The following is a 14,936-nucleotide window of genomic DNA, read 5'->3' on the forward strand; positions in this document are numbered from 1 at the left end:
ATAATGTTTGTTTGCTCGAAATAATGTCCTTGGAGATTCGTTTCCAAAATGACAAGTGGGAGAAAATAAACCTCGAAAGTTTTTCAGGCGAACAACAAACATAACAGACATTCCGGAGGCTTTTCGAAGTTCTTTCGAAAATCCAAACATGTATTCTTTAAGGACTTTAGAAGTGGCTTTAAAGAATAGACATCTCTTAGAAGACTTTACAAGTGCTTCAAGGAGAACAGAATATTCAAAGGACTCTCAAAGTGCCTGTTGATATTCTATTGTTTGATGTTCTATACCCAAGTAGACATAGAGTTCAAGTCACTAAAACTATGAGAGAAACATGGAGTTCAGGACACTGAAACTATGCGATTCTTCTATTAGATAGTGAAGAAACCTACAACTTGCAGTCAAACTACTATCATGAGTTTGTGACCTGTGAGAAAGCTATGACGAAACCCAGATTCCCTAAAATGGTTAGAGGCCATATATAGACTCAAATATTTTAAATGGTTAGAGGCCATAAAACATACTCAATGTTTTGATGACAAAATTGAAATTTGTTGATTTGCAAGAATAGTTTCACACCTATTGGTTGCAAGTTTGTTTTAAGGATAAAAACCATCAAACATGAAATTGTGTTCACACACAAAGCTAGGTTAGTTGCTAAAGGTTACAAGAAAATTCACGGTGAGGATTGTGTTAAAACCTCATGCAAAATCGTAATGCTTAAGTCTATAATTCAAGCAATGATTGCATATTGGTACATATGGCAATTGGATGACAAAACATCTTCCTCAGTCAAATGTTGGAAGAAACTATGTACATGGCATGTCATAGGATTTGTGGATCCAAATAAATACTTGAAAACAAAAGCTAGCTTATGAAATCTAAGTACAGATTTAAGCAAGCAATTGGGAATTTGAAATGTATTTTAGTGAAGCTAATAAGTATTTTAGTTTCATAAAATGTACATGATTCTTATAGATATATAAGAGGTTTAGTGGGAGTACATAAAACTTAATTGGTCCTATGTGTGTCATACACATATCTCTCTATTGTGAAATAACATTCAAATGCTAATGACTTAGATTTGAATATTATTCATCAATGGCGGACCAAGGCGAAACTTAGTGCATACTGGGTACTAAGATCCATTCACAAAGATCTTATAATATTGTTCTGGATTAAGTAATGGCATTTACTAAATTAAACACGGAAGACTCAATTGGAGATATTCGACCCATATGAATAAATCTAAGTAAAAGATGTTTGAACTATGTATAAGCATTTACTAAGTTAAACATCAAAGGATCTAAGTAAGATTCTTAACCTATATTATATGTCAAAGAATTTAGCTGGAGTCAGTGTCTACTGAAACTGAATGAGCTAAAGTTACTTGAATAGAATTCAAATGGGAATTATTCTGCAAAAGAATTTATCATGTATGATATAATATGAGGATCGCCAAATACGTATCGTTTGACTTCAGGCATGACGAACATATACCAATCTCTATTGATCTAAGTAAAGATCTACTAGATTGAGATCAAGAAAAACTTATGGTACTTGAAAAGGGACATAAGAGTAGTTCTTGATTCAAGGAAATAAAGATATGCTAAATATTGATGCTACACGCATAAACACTGGTAAAGGATCAAGCAAGATTCCTTTGGAGTTAACCATTGACAAGGACAAGCTAAAGAGCATCGTGTTTTGAAATGGCAACATGGATTGGAGACCATGAGTTGTTGCGTGGGAAATTAAATATTAATTTGTATGTTCTAAGATACAGCTGGAAAGTCTTCCACATATCTGTGAACTGCTTGGATAAGTAAATCCAAACAAAGCATCACTAGCAACCTAAACAGTTGAAGTAAAAGTACTTATTGCCTAAGAAGCAATAAGACAGGGTTGTTTATGTTAAAGAGTTCTTCATTGAACTTGGGTAGATCACATGTCTGTTGACTTAATAGTTCTTCATTGCAAAATGCATAGAACCACTATTTAAGTAAGAAAGACTAGATCACATAATAAACAAACTCAAAAGATCTTATCATCCTATCTCGAAGAACATTCGATGAAAAGGATATTAAGATTGGCAAAGCATGATAACTAAACCTATGCAACAAGTGAGAAGCAACACTCATATTGTAGTACTGGAAATCAAGCATAGCTTTGAATTCCATGAACTGTTTTAAAGATGGGTTAGAGGCCCATGGTTGTAAAACGTTGGGGTTGAACATTTATCATATATGAAATGTATTTTTCATATTCCATTTAATATTGGTTTAGTATTAAATGATGAGTCCCTTCAATTTGACGATATATTCAAGATAGACTGTCAGGACCAGTCCTGTGACTAAGAAATGTCTATCAAGTGAACTTGAATGTCAAAGGTTGAAAATGGTCCCTGGTCGGAGTTTTCTATAAAGATGGACGCATAGAAAACGTTAGACGACTAGAATGCAAGATGACTAGTAGTTATGTTTCTTGAACTATGTGGACATGGAAATGTCGTAATCATTTGCATTGATACTTACTTTGGGAAGACTAGTATCGGACAGACCTATGAAACTTTACTGTAAGAGATGAAAATCTGTCATAAGTAAATTTCATTAAAATTATTAGACACTAAATCCTCAATACCTGAGTGATTTGAGATTACTTGTTTGAGAACTGCTTACTTTGACGTTGACCAACCGTCGCACCGTAAAAGGAGGCTATAAAGGCAACGCTCAGGTAATCACCTATCAAACGAAGTCTAATCTCAAGATTGCAAGATTGGGATTGTCCTCCCATAAATTGGGATGAGATGCTAAAAAGTTGTACAAGGCCACTCGGAGAGCTAGAAACTGTAAAATGCATGGCCGTGCTCAGATGAATCATATGCTATGATTATCTGTTTATTTGATCAGTTGAACTCTGAAACCGAGAAACACTTCTGGACGTAATAAGGATGATAACTCTTACCTTATGTTCAAGAGCAAGCATCGAGCGACAAAGGAATTAGGAAATGCACACTTGTCCCTAAGGACAAGTGGGAGACTGAAGGAAATAATGCCCTTGGTCCAAGTATGCATTTAATGTTAAGTCTAATAAATGCGGTTCAGTATTAATTAACAAGTAAATAATTCAGTGAGATCAAGTGAGCTGAATGCCTAGCTAGAGGCCGCTTCAGTTCAAGTGGAATTAATGATATTAATCCACAGCTTACTCTTGACTGAACCCGTAGGGTCACACAAATAGTACGTAAACGGATCAAGTATTTAATGGCATTAAATACTCTATCTATGGATATTCGGAATCGGCGGAGCTTGGTTTCAGTGGGAGCTGAGATCGTCAAAGGCAAGCAAGTGAATACTCCGGAAACGATGATATTGCCGGAAACGGAAATATGGATCGTATCGGAAATATAAATATTATCCAAGTCGTAGATGTTGTCGGAAACGGAAACATGGTACGTATCGGAAAATATTATTGGAAATGGAAATATTGCCGGAATCGGAAATATTGCCGGAAACGGAAATATTGTCAGAATCGGAAATATTATCGAAGTCGGAAAATAATTCCGGAAACGGAAATATTAAATATTTGTTCGAAACGGAAATTAATTCCGGAATCGGAAATATCAAATATTGTTCGTATCAGAAATGAATTCCAGAACCGAGAATTTAATCGGAAGCGTATCGTACGAATTAGCATCGGACGAGGCCTGCCAGACGAAGGCCCAACACGAAGCTGGGCCATCGCCCAGCAAGCCGAAGAGCAACAAACACACGCCAGCCACGCCAGGCCCAGCGCAAGGCCAGGCCCAGCAGCGCGCGTGCGGGCTGATGCTCGTGGGCTGCGAGCAGCGCCAGCTCGTGTGGGCCGCAAGGCCTGCGCGGGTTTGTGCGATGCTCGTGCTCGTGCAATGCTTGTGTTTCAATACAAATCCTAAAGCTAATGGAATTTGTTCTATGATTAAATCCTAATCCTAAATAAATATAGAATTTGTTTAATAGAGTTTTAATAAGATTCTAATTAAATAAATTAGTATCCTAATAGGATTCCAAGTCCTTTCCATAACTCTATAAATAGGTGCCTAGGGTCACATATTTACATCGAGAATTGAAGTATTCAAAGGTAAGATTTTCAAGCAAAAATCAGCCACAAACACTTGCCCTATTAGCCGAAATTTATAGTACCTTAAGGGCGATTCTAGTTGGTCAAGCTTAAGGCGGATCCGGACGTGCTGTGGACTATCTACGGAGGGACGACACTTGGAGTCCTAAAGGCTTGTTTTTGTTCGGTTCGAGCGCAGCTAGGGAGGGCACGCTACAAAGTGTATGCATCTGAATTATGCTAAATGATTATGTGTAAATAATATGTTTCCTGGCTTTATGGTTTTTCCGCATGATTTATGTTTATTCATATGAATCATAACCTAACAAAATATTCCATCGGAAAAAACAATTCCAATTTATATCGGATCAAACTAAAACACGTAAAACCTAATTACTCCTCCACCCCTTTTTAATTTTTACGTTTGTTATCATTTATGTACACGGTTTAAGAAACAACTAGTGGGTGGCCCGGGCGATGCCCCGGTTGCTACATTGACTAATTAAAATTTTTGATTTTTCTTAAGCTCAATATTTGATTAAAACACTTGTATTATATAGAATTAAAAATATATGTTAAGTTCGTAATCTATCATGGCAAGTAATTTTTCAATCATATCATCTTACAATTTGTATAATTTGTTTTCTCGTAGAACTAAGTGTGTCAAATTAATAAACACCAAATTAGATATATATGCTGGTATGTATGACAATCCTATAGTTGATGCTTATGAAACTTATGATATCATGTTTCTTCATGGTTGACATAATGCTTTAATTGTTTTTTTCAATAGTCCATAGAAATTAAAAAAGTCACATAAAATTTATTTATTTTAGACTTCACGATATCATTTATTTATAAATTATATGAAGAGATAAACCACAATTGGTGGTTGGTTAAGATGGTAAAGAGAGTTACCATCCACACTTGAGGTCTAGTGTTCGAACCTCATTATATTGATTTTTGGTTGTCCATGATGTAACACTTGGTGAGTAGATGATGTGGCATAATGAGTAGAGTACTACGTGGCACATATACGTTTTTCACAACGCCTTTTAATATATTAGAATAGATAGATTATTGTAGAAAGTACATTTTTTAACACAACTAGTTTTTGGCCCGTTCTACGAACGGATTATTTTTAGAAAAAGTTGTACTTCGTAGGCATGTTATCGCAAGAAAATTCTAAAGTGTAGAAAAATTCTCCAAATTGTGTCACGACCTCCCGCTTCATCAATTCATTACGACGGGTCATTCCAATTCCATTTTTTGTCGTTGCGTAATCTAAATAGGTACCATGGAGCTTCAATCTGACACGATGAGGGAAAAAATACTACAGCAAGAAATTAGGAAGGCAAAATTTTACCTGTTGTTGGCTTGTTGCTTAATCTTACAATAGGTACCTCTTCTTTAAGAAGTATATGGAGTAGAAGACTGTATAGGCATGACTCATATTCTCTGCAAAAATAACTCATCATATAGGATATCATCAAAAACCCATATCAAATTAGTTTTCAATTCACAAGAAATTCAAATAAAATACTAAAACTAACCAAAAGTAACCTATAATGAATATGAATAAATAATAAAGTTGTGAAGCTTAGAAAACATGAAGTGATTTCGATTACATTAATCAAAACCTCAGTCTTTCGTAGCTCGCCTAGTATTTTAATTGCATTGCCAAGTGGGGATAGAGGAAAGTAGATTCATATCACCTCAAAACCCAAATACATCATTGTCATGTAGAAAAGTTGATTCTGATAACGTTTCTTCGCCCATAACCTATTTCCAGAATATGAGAATTCTAAAACATTATTAACCAAAATAAAAAAACTAACATGGAGGAAACTTAGGAAAAAGAAATCAAATTAAATAAGGGAGAAACAAAACAGAATACACTCAAAAATTCACGTGAAAATCAAGTACAAAAACTATATTGTGCGGTTTTCAGATGTTCCTAAAACATCAAATAAATACGGAGTAAAAAATACCATTTCATAGCTTGGTGCAACCGGATACACTTACGAAGCTACGGTCCCTACCAAAAGTAAGAATTTGTACACCACCACGTAGTCCACCTTGATACCTTGAGTAGTTGCGTTGGTGTCATGTGTAAACCGACCTCGTTGGGAATATATAGTCTAATTAGGTGCAAACACCAACCACCATTGTTGTACACGTCCACCTTCTTCTCCTTTTTATATTCTCTCTCTTCTTTCTTTTCCTTCATTGACCAATGACTTGATTCCTTGCATTTTTAATTTACAAATTTAAATATAAAGATCTCATACTTTCAAACATTCATCAAATCCCTAAAATAACAAAGGACTTCTTTGTAGTTTGATTTTCCAACGGCCAATTTTTAGCTTTGCCGCTTCTGGGTATTTCTTGAATTCCTGCCATGGATGCTACCTCGAGCTCCACCGTTGTTTCACAGTTGCGATTATCATCTCGAAATTCCAGACCCAAATTCACAAATAAATATAGGATTATGTCGGTATGATACCTTATTTAATCCAGAAACCACCATAAAACAACAACCGTTTCAAATCCACTAATTATTAAGTATTCTATTTATTCAATTGGTGAAACGGTTCAAAAATAAATTGAGGAGAATGAAGAATTAAGAAAGAATTCATTACCTTAAATGAATCAATTAATGGTTTGAATGTCAATTCATTTGCTGAAAACGGTTAAACGGCATGAGAGAAGATGGCTTGATGTGAGGGGGTCGAAAAAGCACGAGGCTAATGCGTGACCTCGTCCCTCGTGGGTGTGACGCTTCTTTTTGTCAAATCAAGTGTAATTGGATTTCCTGTGAGTTTACACCCAATTGACTAGTAATATAGGAGTCGCCATTCAGTTTTTTAACGACAATGAGAAAAACTGACAAAACCCGGTTATCGTGACATAAAGGGAGTGCAATTATGTTTGACCACGACGGCCGTAGGTTCCCTTGTGATCCCTGGTGGTGGGGATCGCTCAACGTACACCCGCAGGGTAGAGATTGAGGGTTCGGGGGACTGTAACTACCAAGAGGAGTACTCGCTCTTCGATAACTCCAGAGGCATGATATCCTTACTAGCTCAGCATAAATAATTGAAGGGACATGCGTTAACTATTAAACTAATCTGAGTTGATTTAATAATATGCAACATATAGTACTAGATCGAGCGCGATTATCTGATTTAGATTGTTTTAAGGGACCTAGCATGATAATCCATTTTCCCAAAAATATCATATTTATTAAGCGTGATCGAACAATCAGATTTTAGTTAGTTTAACAGTTCATAAAAGGGCGAGGAAAGCAATTAAACCATGGAAAAAGGACACATTACGACGCACCCTTGAGAGGTGCGTCACGGTTCTCAGAAAACTAACCACTTTGACTTTGCTATTTCTCCTTTTATTTAACGAATCTCAAATTATGGGACAGGATACGTTCTGTTCGATTTATGGATCGATTGCGACAGAACGCGTGATCAGTTTTGCAGCGTGAGGCTTAGGCTTAGGGGTTTAGAGTCAATACTCAGAATATTAATTGTGTGTTGTTGTGTTCTTTTCACGTCGAACTTAAGGCCCTATTTATAGAAAAGAGTTCGTGGAAAGATAGAATTGCAGAACTCTAATCCACGAGGAATTAGGAAAAAAACACGTACAAGGTATTTTCAGCGCCCAGGCCTGGGCGCCGAAGATTTCGGCGCCCAGAGCCAGGCGTTGAAAATAGGATCTGGGCTGTTTTTCTTAGTCAGAATCGGATTCCTAGAATCCGGAGTATTTGAGATTTAATTGAGTCTTTTAGTGCGTATTAACCTTGTGACGGGATGCGTCTGGGCCCGTTACGAACTCTAGGCTCGTTTGGATTTTAATTAATACGTGACTCTTACTTTCGAATCATATTAGGAATAGGATTCTCTCGCAATTTCTATCTCATTTAGGATTTATGTTGGAGTGCAACACCTAATTCTGACAGGTTTCTATCTTTTATGACTTGCCACTTTTAACAACTACCCATTACGGCAGTTACTATTTTTAGCAGGTTTCCATAAATAGCAGGTTTCTATAAATAGCAGGTTTCGGGTGAAATGAAAAGGGGTAATGAGATTCGTTATTTTATAGGAGATGCGTTGTCAAGTGGAGATTTACGTTTTCATCATCGAACCTTTCCTTTCGGGAATGGGGACAAAAGTAGGTGTCTACACTTGAGTAGTGAATTTAATTGTTAAAGGAACATCTAAATTAAATGGGCATTTGATTTGAAGGGTGAAGGAAGAAGATGAAGGGAGGCAGCATCCGAAAAACAGGAAAATGTTTGGTGAAAAGAAAAAATAACATGTGGCATATGTGGTTTGAGAATGGAGAAAATTTTGGTGAAAAGAAAAAATGACATGTGGCATATGTGGTTTGAGTTTTTAAATACTAGTTATTGATTTTAATATTGGGGATATTTTGTGTTCCAATATATTTTTGGATAAATTGTTTTTGGGAAATTCTCATTGGTAACAATGAACTTTAGCAAATTCTCAATGGTAGCAAAATTTCTGCCAAATTATCCCAAATAGAATTACTTTTATAATTTTTCTCTGTAGTAGTATTATTTTTGTAATTAACACTTAATAACAAAAAAATTAGCACCTGGTTAGTAGAAAATTTACCTAATAAAAAATAATAAATAAAATTTCTACAAGCTCAATCTTAAACCTATGAATCATAAGAAACGAAAAGCCAAAAATCTAAACGAAACAACAACAAAATAAACATTCGATTCATCTTCAAGAAATCAACCGCGCTTCTTCAAAATCCCAGAAAACAAGGAAAATTTGCCAAATACAACCTAATAAAGTTCTTTATTTGCCAATTACAACCTCAAATTTCTAATTTTGTTAATTACAACCTTAAACTTGTACATCTATTTTAAATTACAACCCGAAACCATTTTCCGGAAAAAATCACCGGAAGGACAAGGCTTCATAACATTTTCCTCCAAGGCACAACACTAGCTTGTCCTTTAAGCTTCAAATACATCTGTTTGATAGAAAAAACCGATTGCACCAGCATGTTCCTCCCATCACCGAACTCATCAAGATACTGAAAAGCCCCCAGTATCTTCCTCACTACCCAAGATGCCTGCGAGGGAACAGGAAGTGAGGCTAAATCTCGACCTTTTACATAAAACTCATGAACCCATTTGACCCAGATTATGTCCTTTTCTGAGCCAAATTCCACAGAAGTTTGCAAATGGCATCCTTGTTCCACAATCTTACACAGATAATATTCCAACCACCTGCAGCTTTTGGAAGACAAAGACTATCCCAGGCAACTAAAGCTCTTTTTGTAGCACCAGATTTACCTGTCCAAAGAAAATTCCTACAGGCAGCCTGAATAACCTTTAAAACCTTCTGGGGGAGCAAAAACACCTGACACCAAAAAGTCTGAACACTAAAGAGAACAGATTTGATTAATTGAATTCTGCCAGCATACGACAGAAGCTTAGCAGACCAGCTATCAATTCTCGCTAAAACTTTCTTGATAAGAGGTTGACACTACATTATACTAATCTTTTTAGAGGAAAGAGGCACGCCAAGATATTTGAATGGCAGCTCTCTTCTCGACCAGCTAAACTTAGTGAGAATATCCTCCTGGACACTCAAAGGGACCCCACCAAAGTAAACAGAGCTTTTTGCAGAATTAGCTTTTAAACCAGAAACTTCAGAAAAATGGCTGAAAGCATTGTACATTTGTCTAACTGATTTGATGTCACCACGAGAAAATAATAGTAGATCATCAGCAAAACAAACATAAGTGAGGTCCATTTTCTTACACCTAGGGTGAAAGCGGAAGTCAACAGTGTGCTTAAGCCCCTTAAGGGTTCTGTTGAGGTATTCCATACAAAGCACAAAAAGATACGGGGAAATTTGATCATCTTGCCTCAAACCTCTTTTCCCCTCAAAAGGCATAGTTAGCTCTCCATTGACATTGAAAGAGTAGGAAACAGTACTAAGGCAAGCCATAATCCATGTCACAAACTGAAAAGGAAAACCAAGGCCTAAAAGAAGATACTTGACAAAGGGCCATTCAACGGAATCGTAAGCCTTCTGCAAGTCAATTTTAATCATGCACCTTGGGGACAAGTTCTTTCTGTCGTACCCCTTTACCAGTTCATGACTAAGCAAAATATTGTCAAAAATGACTCTCCCCTTCACAAAAGCAGATTGACTCTCCCCCCACCAAATAAGCCATTACATTTTGCATTCTGTTTGTTAAGACTTTTGAGATTATCTTATACAAAACTGGGCAACAAGCTATAGGCCTAAAATCTTTAATTTGACTAGCATTAGCCACTTTAGGGACAAGAGTGACATAAGTACAATTAATCTATTTAGGCATGAAACTAGACTCAAAGAAATGTTTAACATCAAGCACAATATCAGGCCCTACTATACTCCAAGCATGCTTATAAAAATAAACATTAAAGCCGTCAATACCTGGAGCTTTAAGATCATTCATATCAAATAAGGCAGCTTTAACTTCCTCGGAAGTGATAGGCTTACAAAGATCAAGCTGTTGAAGATGAGTGAGCCTCGGGCCTCGACTAACAACTTCAAAATCTATCATGGGAAGAGAAACAGCTGCAGCCCCTATAAGGTGCCTATAGAAATGAAGAACTTCATCTTTTATAGCTTCTTGAGTGTAACACCGAGTGCCATCCTTCTGAATTAGCACCTTAATATGTTGTGATTCTATCTCTCCTTCACAAACGCATGAAAAAACCGAGTATTAGAGTCACCAACAGTGATCCAATCAGCTCTAGCCTTTTGCTGCCATATGCTCTCTTCAATTTTGCTCCACTTCTCCAGCTCCCTCAAATAAATTCTCTCCAAACTAATGAGCTGAGTATTGGAATTATCCGAACCTAGGTTGTGCTGAGTTACCTTGAGATTCTCCCGAATGCTTTCAATTCTCCTGGTGATACCCATAAATTGAGTAGAATTAAGCTCCTTCAACGGGCCCTTAATCTCCTTCAATCTGTACCAGATATTTAGAATGGGGTTATCATGCTTCTGCTTCCCCCAAACCTCTTGAACAATACTAGGGAAAATCTCATGGTGAGCTAACACATTTAGAAACCTGAAGGGTGGTTTTCTACGAATCACAGGTTGACTCACATCAAGAAGTAGAGGACAGTGATCAGAAACATTTTTTTCCAACACCTTAACTACACAGGAAGGAAACAAAGTCAGCCATTCTTTGTTAGCTAGGCTTCTATCAATTCGAGAAGAAATTCTGTCATCCCCATCCTGGTTATTACACCAAGTATGGTACGCCCCAACCGTCTTGATAACAGACCACTCGAGGCTCTGGATACAATCATCAAAATCCCTTATTTCATTGTCTGTAACTGGGCTCCCATTGAATCTATCATCAACTAAAAGTACAGTGTTGAAATCCCCACTGCAAATTACAGGACCAGTAATTTGAGAGCAAGTAGCAAGAAGAAATCTCCATAAATCCCGTCTAAGTTCCATGGTATTAAAACCATATACAGCTATAAAGTGAAAACTAACACCAGACTGAATATTAGTCACTTTACAACATATCCCCTGAGCATTCTCCACAACCATACAAACATCAAATTTCCTAGGTTTCCAAGCTACCCATATCCTCCCATTATGAGAAGAACCATAATTATGAACAACATTCCAGTCCTTCAACATCTTTTTCGAGACGTTTGTAAACTTCTCTAGCTTCACCCTATTTTCAAGGATAGCACAAATGTCAACTTTATTAACCTGCAAAAAGAGTTTAATCTCTTTCTGCTTGAAAGGCTTGTTACAGCCTCTCACATTCCAAGTTAAAAGCCTCATGGATGACCAAAGAGGATAGGGTCCTCGCCCCACACAGCAGCAACACTCTCACCAGGCTCTGTATCCTCTACAGGTAACATAGCATAAGAGTTTACAACAACCAGCGGGGCAGCAACATCAGTACAACTAGGGGGTTTAACCACCCTTCTAGGGACAGACCAAGCCACAGACTCTGAGATGGGTTGTATCACCACAGGTTGGACTTGTTTAGGCACCCATTGTTTCCTTACTTTGGCCTTCACTGCTACCTTCTCTTTCACCCTTCCACAATCGTGCCCAATCACCTGACATTTCACACAAAATGGAGGCTCCCATTCATAAACAATGGCTTGAGTCATAGTCTTCCCACTAGGATCCTCAATTTTGGTAGAGTGAATCAAGGGTTGAGTTACATCAATCTCCACCAATAGTCTAGCATAAGAGATTCGGGTTTGAGCAGTGGTACACTCATCAGCAAAAAGGGGAGAACCCAACACACTACCAATCCGACTTAGCGAATTCATACCCCAACAATTTAAGGGCAGATTAGGGAGATGAATCCACAAGGGTACAACCTTGAGAATTTCATCCTTGAAATTAAAATCAGGCACCCAAGGTTTGAGGATGACAGGCCGATTAGCAATAGTGTATGGCCCCGAACACACAGCAATATTACGTTCCTCCATTGTCTTAAATCGAATTATAAAATACCCTTCACTGTGGGAAAAAACCCCAGGATTGTAAGCAAATGACCATTGTTTCTGTATGTAGGTGTTAATATATTTGAGAGTTGGTGCTTCTCCTACCACATACAGAATAACAGCAGTTTTCCATTTCTTTGCCTCACAATCCAGGTCTGATTCTTTCAAACAAGCAGTAGTACACCCATTTTTGAGGGTTGGAGTGATGAAGGAGAGTTTCATACCTTTAGTCGCAAAACGCCCAGGTGTACCCTCCATCTCCAGCCGTCTAGCCACTGATTGCGGGTCCTTATCACCCTCGACCGGTACTGGCGTCGGAGCAATCGGAACTTGAGTTTCAGACCTAGAAATCGGAACTAGAGTTTCAGACCTAGAAATCGTTGAAGACCTCGGCGGAATCACCATATCTTGTGGCGTACCATCCTGAAATTGAGACGTGTCCGAGGCAGGAACCGCCGGTGACGCCACCTGCGTCGTTGACTGAGGTTGAGTCTTCCTTGGCCTTCCCCTCTTCCCCATGAAAATGGCGCAGGAACACGTTAGCAAATTGCTGTTAACGTGCGCCGAGAGAGTTCAGGAAAACCCCTATCAAAAATATTACTGTTATTATGACCTCCATATAACATTTTATCTATTTTTTCATTTTTTCATTTTTTCGGTGGTAAAAAACAAGTTTTAATTTTTTGTAGGTGGTAAAATGCATGTTTTAGTTTTTTAGGTGGTAAAAAAACTAATTTTTTATTTTTAAGTGGTAAAAACCATTTATCCTATATTTTAACGTAAAGATTAAAATAGGAGACCTAAAACTGAATAAGTTTAAAATAAGAAGAAACTAGTTTAATACTCGTGCAACGCACGATGATTACTATTCCGTAAATATTTTTATGTAATACTTTTAATATTTTAATAATTATTTACAGAAAAGTTCATAAAATAAAAAATATTTCATAAATAAGTTCACAACACCAAATGATTTAATTTTTCCTAAATAATTAATTAAAAAAAAGGTAAATGATATAGATTGGATACTATCATTTGAACTGCAATGCAAAACTATACATTAAAATATTTAATTTATTATATTGCATTATTATAATTTTCCATAAAAATTAATACATATACAAAAAAATTCAAATTTTTTATTACAATTATTTTAATCAAATCAAGAATATAATGATGAACAAACTTAGTATTTTATAACGTTTTAATGGAATAATTACAATAGTTATCATGAAAAAACGATCTACATCAAATTCATATCATCTCGTATGTTAAAAAAATGTTGTATTAATATTTGTTTTATTGTCATAAGTTTAGGACACGTACAACGTACGATGATTAATGCTCCGATCCATAAATATTATTAATACTTTTAATAATTAGACAAATATTACAGAAAAGTTAATAAAATAAACTATATTTCGTAAATGAATTTTTCATGTACCAATTGATTTGATTTTTATTAGACATGTAATAAATAAAAATTAAATTGAATCGTGAATTAATATTATAATTCAACTGCAATTCGAACATTAATTCATAATCACTCAATTTTCTTTTTTTTCCCCCATTTTTGAAATGGAAAATTCATAAATCGATATAAGTAAAATTTCCTTATTTACCCAAACTAAAAAAAAGAATCTCCGGCTCATCGATCGGCCGCATACACGCTTAAAAATTTTCGAGAAATTAAAATTAATTAATTTGTGGTGGGTACCCACTACGTAGTTTGATTGCACCAACAAAACTAATTAGAGTAGAAAGCAGAAAGGTCTTTAGGATCTTAAGGAAAGCTAGAAGAGGAAAAGACATGAAAAGGAGAAAGGTATGACAATTGAAAATTGTGAAAAGTGACAATAGTCTATTGTTTTTTGTTTGTTTTGTTTACATGAAAATAGTCAATTGTTGAATGGAAAAATGAAATGTTTGATTTTTTTTTTATATATACTACATACATAACAAATTTTAATTTTTCGTAACAATTGAAAAATGAAAAACATTTCCATATGTTTGTACAATTTTATAATCAACTCACAAAAATAATAACTAACCAACCTAGAATTTACGGAATAGTAACATTTTAATGAAATAGTTACAAAAAATTTAAATAAAATAACGATCCATAATCTACAGTATCACGTATATTCAAATTGTCTTTGCAAATATTTAAGTCATTAATGAAAATTACTTTTAAAATTCATAAAAGTTAATGTTTATTCTTACGCCTCGTAGCTAAGTTTTATAATGTGTAAATAAAGACATATTTTAATACTCTGTACTAAGTTCTATGTTATTA

The sequence above is a fragment of the Spinacia oleracea genome, chromosome 1 (genome assembly GCF_020520425.1).
Source record: "Spinacia oleracea cultivar Varoflay chromosome 1, BTI_SOV_V1, whole genome shotgun sequence".
Lineage (NCBI taxonomy): Eukaryota > Viridiplantae > Streptophyta > Magnoliopsida > Caryophyllales > Amaranthaceae > Spinacia > Spinacia oleracea.